The sequence below is a fragment of the Hirundo rustica genome, chromosome 2 (genome assembly GCF_015227805.2).
Source record: "Hirundo rustica isolate bHirRus1 chromosome 2, bHirRus1.pri.v3, whole genome shotgun sequence".
NCBI lineage: Eukaryota > Metazoa > Chordata > Aves > Passeriformes > Hirundinidae > Hirundo > Hirundo rustica.
Window position 1 is genome coordinate 8,798,210 of NC_053451.1, and position 13,675 is coordinate 8,811,884.

Sequence of the window (13,675 nt, forward strand, 5' to 3'; positions counted from 1 at the left end):
GTAGGAGTGAAGAAAAGGGTGAAAAATATGCATGGAAATTGTTAATCATGTGGTTACTTGATAAATTATATAGGAAAACAAAATCTTAGTTACAAAAAAGAAAGAAATATTTGGCATCTATTAAAATGTTCTCTTTGAAACTGTTTGTTTTATTATATTAGTGTGGGATATGCACAAATTCTGATTGTTTTAAATAAATGTGACATAAAATACACTCAATTGACTGTTCACTAAACCAACTTTAGAGTAGAAACAATTGTAAAAAATAGGGCTACTGTCTGAAGCTGGTTCATAGAAAAGAAATCAATTTCATTCTAACTCTTGTGCAAAGAAATTAACTTCATGATTTTAATTTAATTTGTCAATGCCATTATTCATTGAGAAAGAGAAGCTCAGTAGAAACATCAAGAGATGGAGAACATATTAGATGAAAAACTGATCCAAAGAGCAGTTCCAGATAAAGATATTTGTCAGCGACGGTACAATTTTTGTGTGTGCTCAGCTTCTTCAGTTTCTAGAAACATCAAGATGGATGATATCATGTGCATTTGGTAGGCACAGATGGCCTGGCATAACTAGTATTAATTTCATTACTTGAACAGAGCCTGCAAAATTAAACCAAACAAGTCAATGTCTGGGAATATTGGGACTTCACAGAACTGGTATTCTAGGGGAAGGTGTTTTCACAGCTATGCCTGCAAGTTCATGCTAATGAGAGGCTGGATTTCCACCAAGGCAAGGAACAGTCAGTGCTTTTGAAAAATAAATATCCCATGAATAAAAAAGCCCAAACAAAACAATTATGAAACAAAACAATGACCAAGTGATAAATTCTTGCAACCTGGAATCACTAAAAATTGGCAGGTGTGGAGCAATGCATGGCAAAATTGGGTTAATCACAATCTGTTAGAAGGTTTTTGAAAAGTTAATTGTGGTGGCCCCTGGGCTAGCCACAGAAGAGCTCACCCTCTCTTGCAGGGTTGACAGCATGTAAGCTGTTTCTAAGCTTCAACCCCTTCCTCAGGGAGTCTCTCTAAGAGACTTCCCTGTCGCTACCAGCGAACAAGAAATTTCATAATCCCATGAGCCTTTGCAGGTATCCTTTATTCATGATTTGTCATTACCCTAGTTCCTGGTTTTTGCCTTCCCGTTTGGATGATTTTGTATCTCTTCCCTGACTGGTTGTCTCCCCAATCCTTTCCCTCACTTGTCCAAGTTGCTGGCCTTGCCCACACCAAACCCCATAAAACCCCATGTTTCTGAGACCTCAGGGTCTTTCAGTTGCTGGTTCCTGTTCTAGTAAAGAAGCCCCTGACACTGGAAGATCGTCTCCTGCTCCTTCTATCCTGTGTTGCCTGAGCAGAGCTTTGCTGCTCCTACAGCCCTCACAACTGAGCTGTATCATTGTGGTGCACCTGTGCGCCAGACACTGTGAGCGTCTTTTTAAAGACGTTTCACCTGGAATGTCACAGCACCCAAAAGAGCCTGCGGTCTGTGACAGCTAATAAATTGTCATTCTTCAACAGTGAAAGGAGTATTCCATGGAAATTCTACAGTTTGAGGATTTGGGTGAGGTGAAGATCAGGGGCAGTGATTTTTAGTAGAGAACAATGGGCACTTACTCAGATGTTAATTTTGAAGAATTAAGGATTTTTAGGAAAGTTAAGATAATAAGGTGCTGAATTAGCTGAAGTAGATGGGTAAGCTCTGTTCACAGTTAACAGAAGCCAGATCTTAGATAAGCTATCCCAGATTTAATAACTCATTGCTTGTCAGTTTTATGTTTGTGTAACTGTGCTTGTAATGAAAAACAAAATGTGGTAAATAGGACATAAGATAGCTGCAGACTTCCTGCTTAAAGGACCCATTGAACACAGGAAACTGTAAGTTCTACCAAGGATTCATTTGTCACGAATGCATTGAAAAGGTAGAAAGGTCAGGACGAGGAAGACTCATCTTACTTCCTCATTTTGGGTAACCCCTCCCCAGAATAGACCCCCGACTCGTTTTAAAGAAACAAGCTACGCATGCTTAATAGCCTTTTTGCCAATTAGCATACGAAGTGGGGAATGGGAGGTGACAGGGGTATGAATATGCATTTGTATTTTGGGTATTCAACACTTTTGTAAATAAAAGGCTTTGTAATTACCTGTGAATTTCGCAGTGCGATTTAGGGAACTATCCCACCTGCTGCCCAGCTGTAATAAACATACACTTTCTAACTTTAAACTGCTAGAGAGTTTTTGTCTGTCACAGTTGGGTATCGATACTAGATCAATACCCTTTTTTTTTTAATAAGTCAGTATGAGCACCTGTTCCACTGTCTCCTTAGGCAATTAGCATTTGAAATGGCAACTTGAAAGTAAGGTGAGTGTGAGGAAAATTACATTTGTTCAAAAGAGGAAAAATTTCTGCAGGTGCTTGTTAAAAAAAAAAAAAAAAAATTGGTAATATCAAGAAAATACTTACAATGAGAGCCCTTTTTGTTCCTAAAGCAGGATTACCTAGATCTAGTTTGTTTTTAAACAGGGCTGAGTTAGTTAGGTCTGTGAGAGGTGCCACTTGCTTGCAAACAAAATAGGGAGGTAATTCAGCAATTTCTGCAGGAGAAGCTTTTGCTGTTTATTCAGTTGACAACTCAAGAATGGTTTACAGGGACTGAGTAACATCTATATGGGGCGAAATCATATATTTGCAAATCAGCAACTGGTTGTGTTAATAAGGCAAAAGTAGTTGATGGACAGTATGGTCTCTTCTGAGGGAACAAGAAGGAAGAAGAAAGGGACAACGCCCTAAATTCTCCATCTTGCCCCATTCACTTCAATGCCAAGAATCCCAAACTCACTGTTTTTTCACCCTGTGATATTCTAAACTACTATTTTTACACTCTTGTGGCCTGCAATGCTTCCTGCAGTGCAAGAAGCCTCTCCCATGGACTGAAATCAAATCCAGTGTCTCTCTGAGCTCTGGGCTCTGGGCTGGGGTCCCAGACCCCCCTGCCCAGGTCCCTGACCCTCCAGGGCAACCAAAGGAATGCCCTGGACTCCAACATCTCCCCCTCCTGTTTGAACCAAGAACACCTCCTTGGCCATTCTGTCCATGGTTTGCCGTATGCATGGAAATAAACACCGCAGAATCATGAGAAGGATTACAAGCCCTACTAAAATATATATAACTATCTTCAAAATTTCCTTCCACAATGGTGAAAGGTTAAACAAATTGAAAACTCCATCCATCCATGACTCAGTTGCTTCTTCAAGTTTGTTCACATTCTCCTGCAATTGCCTGATGTTCTCATAAATGGATTTGGAATGATCTGACAAATTCATGCAGCACATTCCCTCAAATTCCTCACACCCATGCCCATGGGTCAGCAAAAGATCATGAATCGCTGCCCTGTTTTGGAGACTTGCTCGTCTTACACTGTCAATGTCTAACAACACATCACTCAGTGCAAGAGAGACAGCTCCAGCATGTTTGCTCAGCCAACAACCCACGTGATCCAATTGTGTCAAGGCTGCTCCTGACGCTGCCTGTGGTGAAAAAATTGCAACTGCAATTCTCTGAGCCTTGCTCCATGTGTGAACATCATCATCACAATTTGGATCATACATCTGAACCGATCTTTTCCCTCTCTGTTTTAGTTTTCTCATCAGTGTCATGTCGGGTGTTAGCAATGAAAGCATTCCAATGCTGCATGGATCACCTGTGGCATTTGCCAGGATTGTGGACCAAATTTTGTCCCCACAAATGAAAAAGTTTCCCTTTGGCAACTGAACTGGAACGTGATTGGATGGTTTTTTCCAGCATCTTAGTGTAATTACACCAAGATGATGAATTTCTGTAAAACTTGATGTTTGGAGTGACGTCTGTAGCTTTATTTTTTGTCACTCCGGAAAGGCCGAATTTCACACAGAATTGCATTTGGACTGACCCAAGAATTTCCAGTTCTTGGGGTTCAAAAGGAGCCACAGGAAGGAATTTCATCCAAACATCCCATTGTTCCACTGGATTTACAATGGACTTTGAAATCACTGGGGGGATGTTCTCTGGAACTGGCCATTTGCTCACTGGCAACTCCACCAAACATGTTGAAAAAGGTTTCCCCTGGCTTTGAGTGTGTCAGGCAGATGGTATCCAAACCTGATGCATTGCCTAGAGTTTCCCAAACATTCTCTTTTGGTTGAGCCGCGGGCAAAACTGCCGCACTGCTCAAGGCAACCAAGGAGAGAATGAGGCACAAGGATAGTTCTTTCATTTCCAATGCCCTCTTTTCCCTGGGAATCCCTAAAAATGCAACACCACCCAAGCCCCCAAGAAAACAAGTCCCAAAGTCTCTTTTGCACGTAGAACGAAAGGATGTCTGCTGTCTTGACACCGGCTCCCGTCTGCATGCCCACTTCTCTTCCTCCAGTCTTGGGGTCTGTCTCTGCTTTCTGGACTCAGTACGATTTCACGTGCTTTTCTGCCAGTCCAACTGCTGTGAAAACACAAGCAAATCCCTTGCCCCAAGTTATTAATTTGAATGGCCTTTCAATTTGCCCTGTTTCTGGGTTTCTGATCAGAACCAAAGGATTTTCCTTCAGTTTCGCTCTTGGATTGACTGCTCCCATGAATGCAGAAGGCTGCACACGCTCACAATCTGGACAAGCACTAATGAATTCCTTTGCCTGACTTTTGGAAATGTGAAAAGTGTCCATTAGTGCTTGAGCATTCTGATGAAAGAATGCATGACTCAATTTTGCCTGTTCAAAAATGTTTGGTAAAGTCCTTGAAATTGTCATGGTCAATTTGTCTGTGTGTGCATTGCCTTACACCAAAAATCCCAGGAGGGATGAATGTGCCCTCATGTCAGAGACAAAGTATTTATGTTTTCTATTTTGCAACAATGTCCTCATGCACAGCAAACATGAATACAAATTTTCACTGTCAACCCCTCTCAAAAGTGAATCTCCAAGTCTCCCGACCACACCAGCTACACAAGCTGAGTTTGTGATCAAACCAAAAGGTTGCTGAAACAGCTCAAAAGCTCTGACCACTCCTGCTAATTCCACTATTTGTGGTGACCCTTGTACTATTCTTATATCTGATTTCCACTCCCCTGTGATGTCATCCTTTGGCTTTTCCCTGAAACTTATTTTTGCCTTCAACAATCTGTGACTTGGGAAATGAATAGTACAAACACCAGAGTGATTTCTGCAATCTGCAAGTTCTCTGATTTCTGCAATGCCCAATCAAAATATTCTTTTTTCAAAGGCAGGTAAATTGTTGTAAAATCTTTGCCTGCCATTGTTTGCAGCCTGGTCCTAGCTTTGATGATGATCTGAGCTATCATTTCCTGACTTGTGAGGATCATCCTCAGAGACCTGTAAGATAAAAAATTCCACTCTAAAATCAACAATGGGTCTTTTTGTGATGAATCCCACTGAAAAATCAACCCATACAACGGCATTTTTTCTCCCAACACTGCAAGAAAGAATGGCAATGATGTTACAAAACAATCCCCTTTCAAGAGATTCATCTGATCCCTGACAACTTCACAATCCAAACTCTCCCATCTCGGGTTTACATTCTGTGTACCATAATTCACTGGCATATTCATGCCCTTTGCACTCATTGAACATTTCTTTATGTCTGTCCATTCTGTTGGACTGAATTCTAGTTTGGCAGAAGCTTGTGCGGTGTCTGCCTCCGAAACTGTCTCCTTTGTTTGTGGCTTTGCTGCTGCTTCATCCTCTCCAGGATGTTTTGGAAGCTGCACGTCATTTGGTCCTGTTTCTTTTTCTTTTTCCTTTTCTTTCTCTTTCTCCCGCTGAACAGGAACCAGAGTTTGCTGAGCATCCTCAAATTTTTCTGCAGCTTCTTTCCTTGGAAATACCTGTAAAATCTGAGATATTTTTGGATGTGCCCCTGTCCGTAACATCCCGGCAGCTGTCCCTGACTCTCCATAAGCAGGAGATCCAGGGACACGGAAACTGCAAGTGGGCGGAGTCTGGCCCCGCGACGTCAGCCGCCTGGGGGTGGTACCTTCGAGGCTCTCCCCGCCTCGGCCACGCCCTGTCCCTGCCAGCTCCGTCTCCGCCCATCCCGCCCCTGCCTGATCCGGCCCGGCTAGCTCAGTCGGTAGAGCATGAGACTCTTAATCTCAGGGTCGTGGGTTCGAGCCCCACGTTGGGCACCAGTTGTTTCTGCCCATCCCAGGGACGGCAGTTGTTGGGGGCTCCTTTTTAGGAGCTTAAATTCCCCGGCTCTCAGGTGGTTTTAGAGTTCTGGCCCTCTGCAAAGCTCTGTGCCAAACGCAGGAAAAGACGGAGTCTTCAAGGTTACATGCTTCGTTTATTAGTTCTTATCTTACAATTTTCTCAGTGTCCAAGAGATGTTTGCCGCGGCTCGGACATCTGGTGACTCCCTTCATCTCTGGGCTGTCCTTATCTTTTATACTAATTGCTACGTATTCTTTATTTACTATTTATTACCAATGTCTATCACTATTACTAAAAAGGTCATCTTTACTCTGACCCAATCCTCACTAACTACTTTGTGCCAACGTCACTGCAGAAATGGAGTGAGGGAACAAGAAGGAAGAAGAAAGGGACAACGCCCTAAATTCTCCATCTTGCCCCATTCACTTCAATGCCAAGAATCCCAAACTCACTGTTTTTTCACCCTGTGATATTCTAAACTACTATTTTTACACTCTTGTGGCCTGCAATGCTTCCTGCAGTGCAAGAAGCCTCTCCCATGGACTGAAATCAAATCCAGTGTCTCTCTGAGCTCTGGGCTCTGGGCTGGGGTCCCAGACCCCCCTGCCCAGGTCCCTGACCCTCCAGGGCAACCAAAGGAATGCCCTGGACTCCAACATCTTCAACTGTTTTGACTGTGTTCTCGAAAGTTTACCATAGGTATTTAAGCTGATTCTGTATAATGAAAATAGTAACCCAAATTGTTGGGAGTCATTGATAGTAATTATGCTTGTATATGGAATTTCTGAAGCAACTTTAAATTACTTTGTCAAGAGATATAAGAAGGATGATTCAAAGTCAGCCTTGGGAAGAGGAAACAGAGAGAGCATAGTAATGTGGAGGGGGATATAACCCAAAATGAAAATTTCTGTTGAACACCTTGGAGGCTCAGAGGACTCCCTATATGACTGAAATTTTGACTTCTTGATGGAGTTGAATTGAAATTTTTTCTTATTGTACTATAAAAAGGGGAAAAAAAGCCCAAACCACAACCAAGCCCAACCTTCCTATGTATTCTGATTTTTGGAGGAACATAGTGAAAATTGAAGATGTGTTTGAAAGAGACTTGTTTATTTTATTTTTTTTGATTTGATGAACTCATTACATTATAGGCATTTCTTTTGTTATGTGTGGTAATGCAAAAATCCCATATGGTTCCAGAGAGGGGATACTGGAGTGCACAAGTGGATTTTGTGTGTATATGTGTGGCGAGTTCTATACTGTCTTTGAACTTGGAGTTTTTCTGTTTGTTGTTTCTAAATTTTAAAGTTAATGTGGGGGTTCAGCTCATTTTTAAAAATACTAATAATATTTACATAGATTTAGTAAAAAGACACAGATATGTCTAAAGAAAAGGATTTTCTGCTGTTTTTTGTACAATCATAATGGCATCTCTACACACACTGTTTTCTGTACATGAGTAACATTTTACTGAACTTTGGTTTTAGGTATTACTAAAGAAGAAATTGCGGGGAGCAGCCGGAGTCAAACACGCTCTTCACAGAAGTAATGGTGAATGCTCATTTATTAAGGGTACACAGGGTTCTTTTATACATATATCATTCTTGTGCATAAGCTGTTCATGTGGCATTTCACTACTTGTTATTGGTTAACCCCTAGTGTTCACATGCCCCAAGTGGCTAAACTATTGGCTAGTGTTATCTGCATAAGGATTCCTTTGCAGTTACCTCTTTACAACTTTGCTGAGGGGCCAAGGCTCATTCCCAGACTCTTCATCCTTGACAGTGCTAAGATAAACAGCATTTTCCCAGCACTGTAAGACCTCTCTATGACCATTTTAAATCCTTCTACATATTACAGTAAAATAATTATCTCTTGTAAATTGAGTTGGTGAGCAAAAATATTATTCTTGTGTATGGACCCTGACCACTAAGAGCCTGTTATGGTATGACAAGCGTAGTCAGTTATTTCAATTCTAATGCATAGAACAACCATAAATAATTTCTTAACTGGTGAAAATATTAGTCATATCAGTCAGTTTAGGCAATATCTAATCAAAAGCTGATGAAAGAGGAAAATCAATTACTCAGGATGTGAGGGATATGAGCACTGTATAAAGCAAACCTTTTCTAACATGTGTGTGTTAACTCACATTGTTGCATTTTTTATGGGTTTTGTTGGAAGATTTAAGGTGTCACTGTCAACCTGCACAGCAGCCAGAGATTCTAGTTTTATTTCTAGGCCTGTGCTAACTCATTCTAGAGAGCAACATGTCACTCTGGCACCTCTTTCAGTGGTATTAAAGGGTGCTGCTGAGGTGAAAATATTTCCCAATTACTTACATGTTCAAATCAAGTATGGACACAGTGGAAAATGAGTTGTTGTTTACATCTCCTTTTCTGGTTTGTTTAGCCTTCTGGTGCTGTTTCTGGCACAGGACTTTCAATTAGACAGAGATGCATATGCGTAGAGAAATATTCCAACTCCTTTCACATTGGTAGTTACTCTTACAGATTGGAAAAAAATTGTAAGATGGAGACTTCCTCTAAAAATATAGCTGGGAAGCTGAAATATTCTTTGCAAAATTATACAAAATTGGGTGAAGAGTTTTTTCCTCTCGTCTTCACATCTTGTCTAGTTCCACACTCACTGTTGTACTTGGAACATTTATCACAGCAAGGGATCATCATATACAATGGGAATACAGCTTGGAAGCAGGACTCAAAGTACTGCTGAACTCATTACAGAAGTAGATGAGCTAGAGGGCTACAAGCCCTGGCAAGTCAAGGCAAGACCCTGAGGAAGGAAGTGATCAAGGGGTGTGTGTGTGTATGCTTGTGTGCAAGACAGTACCAGACTGTACAAGTTTGTACTAGCCCATAGCTAAGCAATGTTATTAAGAAACATAGATATAGTTGTTTTGCTTGTAAGGTATATAAACTAGCAGTATGTTCAATAAAATCAGCTTCATGATGCAAAGCATGGGGACACCATCTCTTCAATCACCCAACGATATACAGTCCATGTCACTTCCATCTCTCTTGAAGTTCCTCTTCAACACTTTAATTTTGAATTCCTTCATGCCTATACTAGTAAAATTTTCCCTTTTGTCTACTATGTATGTGGTTTAATTGAACTCTTTTTGTTGTGGGAAGAGTTTTGTACCACCACCTGCACAGCTCTGATTTTTTTCCTAGCATCTAAGTGCAATCTAATCTTTGACTTTCTCTTGGTATCTGGTTTAATATGGCAGTCACTTTGCACCCAAGAGTAGAGTGCTGTGATTGATTCAGTGTTTCCATTTTGTTCTATGTGTAACACAGTTGACTCCAGCTTTCTCCTCTCACCTGCCAAGCTGTCAAAACACCACTCAAAACACTTCTCCATAATTTGGGATTGTTATGTTAGTGATATTTTACTTATGTTCATATGTATGTTCAACCTGACTGCTGTGGCAGGGAATTAAGGTTGTTTAAGAATTGTGCTCTGTCTGCTGCATAAATATTTTAATTCAGCAATTTTTCCAAAAAGATTGCTCCATTTGTTAGAGGATGCATATATTGTGTATGGATGACAACAGTGTGCAGCAGCAATTCCTTAATATGAATGCACAGCTTTATGATTTTACAATAAACAAACCAAATACAGATTAAGTAGAGCTCATCTTGAAAATTATGTAATAAGTTTGCTACAATCACAAAAATATTGACTGTGAAAATTAAATTTTCTTGGTGCTGACATTTAATGTGTTTCTACAGACACCATTATCTTAGTGTAATGATAAATAATGGAAAGAGTTCTTTGTTTTGAAAAAAAAATTAAACATTCCCAGATATCTCTGATGAGCTTGGTAATTAGTTTTTTCTGGGAATAAAACCTTGGGCTGGCTTTTAGTAGCCCACTAAGAATATATATACACATCTCTGTATTGTGGTCATAAAATTGCAGCAAGAAAAAAGAGCATGCAACATTTAAATAGTCACTAGAGATGGCTATTCTCAATATGCAGAAGGCAGCAGCTTTCATAAGGTTAACATCAGCATAAACAATCTGAGACCAAGTTCTCACTGTAATGATAACAACTTCTCAAGGGAAAAAAAAAAAAAAAAAAAAAAAAAAACCCACCCAAAAAAACACACCCCCAAAAAACCAAACCAAACCAAAACAAAAAAACCAAACCCCCAAAACGGAGATATGGTTTTGTGGATTTTGCTTAACGTTCCCAGAGACTGAGCACATTGCTGATGAATCTAAATAGACAGGAGTGTAAACCACAATATTTTTGCTTCCTCTGCTCTCATTAAACATGCAATTATAAAATTATATCTAAGGGTACTTGCAGCTGTATTTATGGGAAGATTAATCAAAGTTATACAGGTGTGTGTTGAATGGCTGAAGATTCTGCATATTTACTTCTCCCAGTAAAACAGAATTCCATTAATTCCTCTGGCTGTCAACTCCTTAATCCATGTAAGTAGTAACTTAACAATCAATAGCTAGCTAAGACAATGACTTAGATGCCTGAAAGTACTGGTAAAGAAGGGAAAAAAAAAAAAAAAGAAAAGAAATCCAACAACAAAGATAAAGTTCTGGTTAAAGCACTCTTAATGGCTAACTTTGTCATATCTCAAGTATATTTTATCCAGGAAACTTCTGCTGGTACTGAAATATAATTTAGTTGCTAAACAGTCTTCAATCAATTAAAATTACTCTTGGTCAATTCAAAATCCCTATAAATTGCCTGAGCTTTGAAAATGTATGCACAAGGAAATACTTTCTAAAAATCTGATGAAAACTCTTTGAACAGAATATGACATGTTGGAAAAAAGTAGTAGTGCAGAGGCCTCAGGTCTCTTACTGCCTTTCCTTGGATTATATCTGAAATATCTGGTTTTAAAAAATGGTTAACATTTTTATTTCTGAATATGTAGACTTCATGAGGTTCTGAACTTCCTTTTGACTTCCTAAAAACTTACTTAAAACCCTGATAGTATTTCAAACTTCATAGCAATAATGTCTGCATCAGTAACTGAAGATAAAATCTGTAAAATGTAATTGAAAAACTTGGTCTAAATTATACATATCTGGAGTCCAATCTTAAATATACTCTTTGGACATATATTTCAGAGTTTAAAGAACACTTTAAATTATACAATGAAGGCAGAGCTTGATTAATTCTGATGGGTTGAAAACTGCTGGAAAAGAGAGAATACCATAGTGCTAAGAGTAATCTCCAGATGAAATCAACAGCCCTTTGAATCCAAGTATTCTACAAGTAAAGAAAGGAAAATACCAACTTACATTAGGACAATGTTTTGCTAAGAAACATAGACAAAATATAGGCAGAGTTATTATTTTAACTATCGTAAAGGGAAGACAGTGAGTTTAGTAAAAATTCATTGTAGACCAAAAAAGTGCCAGGAGTAGGGGAAGATGAGAGCAAACAAGGGCTCGAAAGAAATGAGATACACAAGAAAAGCCTACTGCTCTCTCAATTTGTTATTGCTGGAACAGCTTTTTTGGCTTCACTCTACAGTTTCTCTTCCAAACTGGGAAGATTTAAAGAAAAAGAAAAGAAGGTTTAAAGAAAAATAAAAACTTGAAATGTCTTCAATTATCTGAATGAAGGAGCTGTCAAGGAAGTTCCTCTCAAGTCAGAAACAGACACAAGGGGCCAGGGAACTCCAGCTAGCTCTCAACCTGGCCATGTGGTTAAGAGTGGCTGTTCTCGGACTGCTAGCAGTCCAAGTAATGGTGCAGAGCAGAGCTGCCTTCTACTCTCTGCAGTCCCTGTATATTGTCGGCATCTAGGTTTGAAGCATGAATCAGAAAAGGTGGTCTCAGAGATCTTTATTCTCCAAAAGGTGGTGTAAGAGAGAGGGTGAACAGGGTCCTGCACCAACATTTAAGCTGAGTGATAACAGGGGGTAGGTGCAGTTTTCCAACCAATCAGGTACATAACAGGGAGGGGGAGAGGAGGGAGCCTGGCCTGACATCCAATAGGGAATTCAAGGAGCAATGGAAAGGGTCACGTGCACCAATGGGACATAAAAGAGGAATTCCAGGGTGTGGTTTAGGATTCTAGAACTAAGGGAAAGGACTACGAAGGATTGACATCATGTAACAGGTGGGTCTGGGGAGTGGTGGACAAGAGGGGAGGGGAGGGGAAAACCTGGGTGTCCTAGGGTGACTGTGTATCCCCTAATCGTCTATTGGGTGCAAAGGGGAGGGGAAGCGTGGTTTGTTTTTCCCCGGGAAAACTCTGCTCCTCAGAGTGAACTTGAAGTGGGGCAGTTGGAACACTGCAAGACGAAAGAAGCTCTGTTGTTTTTTCCCCAGCAGTTAGTTAGTTTAGTGCTAGCGTAGTTAGACGCTGTACAATAGCTGAAGCTTTTTGCTTTTTTTTTCCCCCTCTTTTCTTTTTCCTCTTTTTTTTTTTCCTTCCTTTTTTTCTTTTTTTGTGCTCTCCTTGGAACTGTTCCACCCTCTCTGGACTAAGGACCTGGGGGAAGCACGGGGGGCCTCCACAGGGGACCCACCCCACCAAGACCAGCCCTGAACATCTCCTTTTCTCCCAGCGTCAGCAGAGACGGAGAGGTGGAGCACAGTGACTCTCTTCAAGAGGAGACTTTCTTTCTTTAAGTTTGTTATCCCTCCGTAAGCGGCACAAAGCTCTTGTCATCGGGTATTGTGCTGGGAGTGCTTTGCCTGCTTAATAAACAGGTTTTTTCCACTTCTCTCTGAGGAAGTTTTTTCCCGAACCAGTTGGGGGAGGGGAGGGGGAGCCCCGTGGGAGGGTTTCTCCCAAAATCTGCCTGAAACCACAACACTGGGGTAAAACCAAACAAACCAAACATTAGGGGGATAACAGGAACCCACCTGTTATCAAAAACCCACCACCACAAGAAAAAAGTGCTGAAATGCTCTTCTTGGCTTTGGTTTTAGACCAGTGCCTTCCGAAAGACTTCATATCAATGTTTTTTTATGGAAGATGAGTTTGACAACAAAAGTGCCTAGGAATAACACTGAAGTAGGAATGTTCTATTGGTGCGGCACAGGGTACTATCAAGGCTGATAGTATTTATTTATTTATTTATTTATTTATTTATTTAAATTTTATTTATTTATTTAATGATTTATTTGATTACCGAGTTTATTTAATATTTTTAATAGATAACGCAGTAAGAGCATAGTAACATATACATGCTCATAGTAAATGAGATGACTGTAGAGAAGACATTCATTTTCCTTTGATGAAACAAAAATGCTTTCTTTGATGTTAAACCCCACTTTTCAGTCTTTTGAACACTTAAGTATTTAAAGTAGAAAAAGTTATCATCAGAAAGTTTGACAGTGGGATTTAAACTGCTTTGTGTAAAGAAAGAAAACACCGTCTAAAAGATATAGCTGTCTAGCAGTATTTAAAAGCTGTTATGTAGCAGGGGAAAAAAAAAAAAAAAAAAAAAAAAAAG

At 40.0% G+C, this 13,675-nt stretch overlaps 1 protein-coding gene and 1 non-coding gene across 2 annotated transcripts in view; one reads left to right on the plus strand and one right to left on the minus strand.

Moving 5' to 3' along the window:
* The window catches only part of LOC131378484 (uncharacterized), a 170,400-nt gene that overhangs the window by 92,994 nt on the left and 63,731 nt on the right, over positions 1-13,675 (minus strand). The window lies entirely within an intron of this gene.
* TRNAK-CUU (transfer RNA lysine (anticodon CUU)) lies at positions 6,106-6,178 on the plus strand. Its single transcript has one exon. It is a non-coding gene; the product is annotated as a tRNA-Lys (tRNA).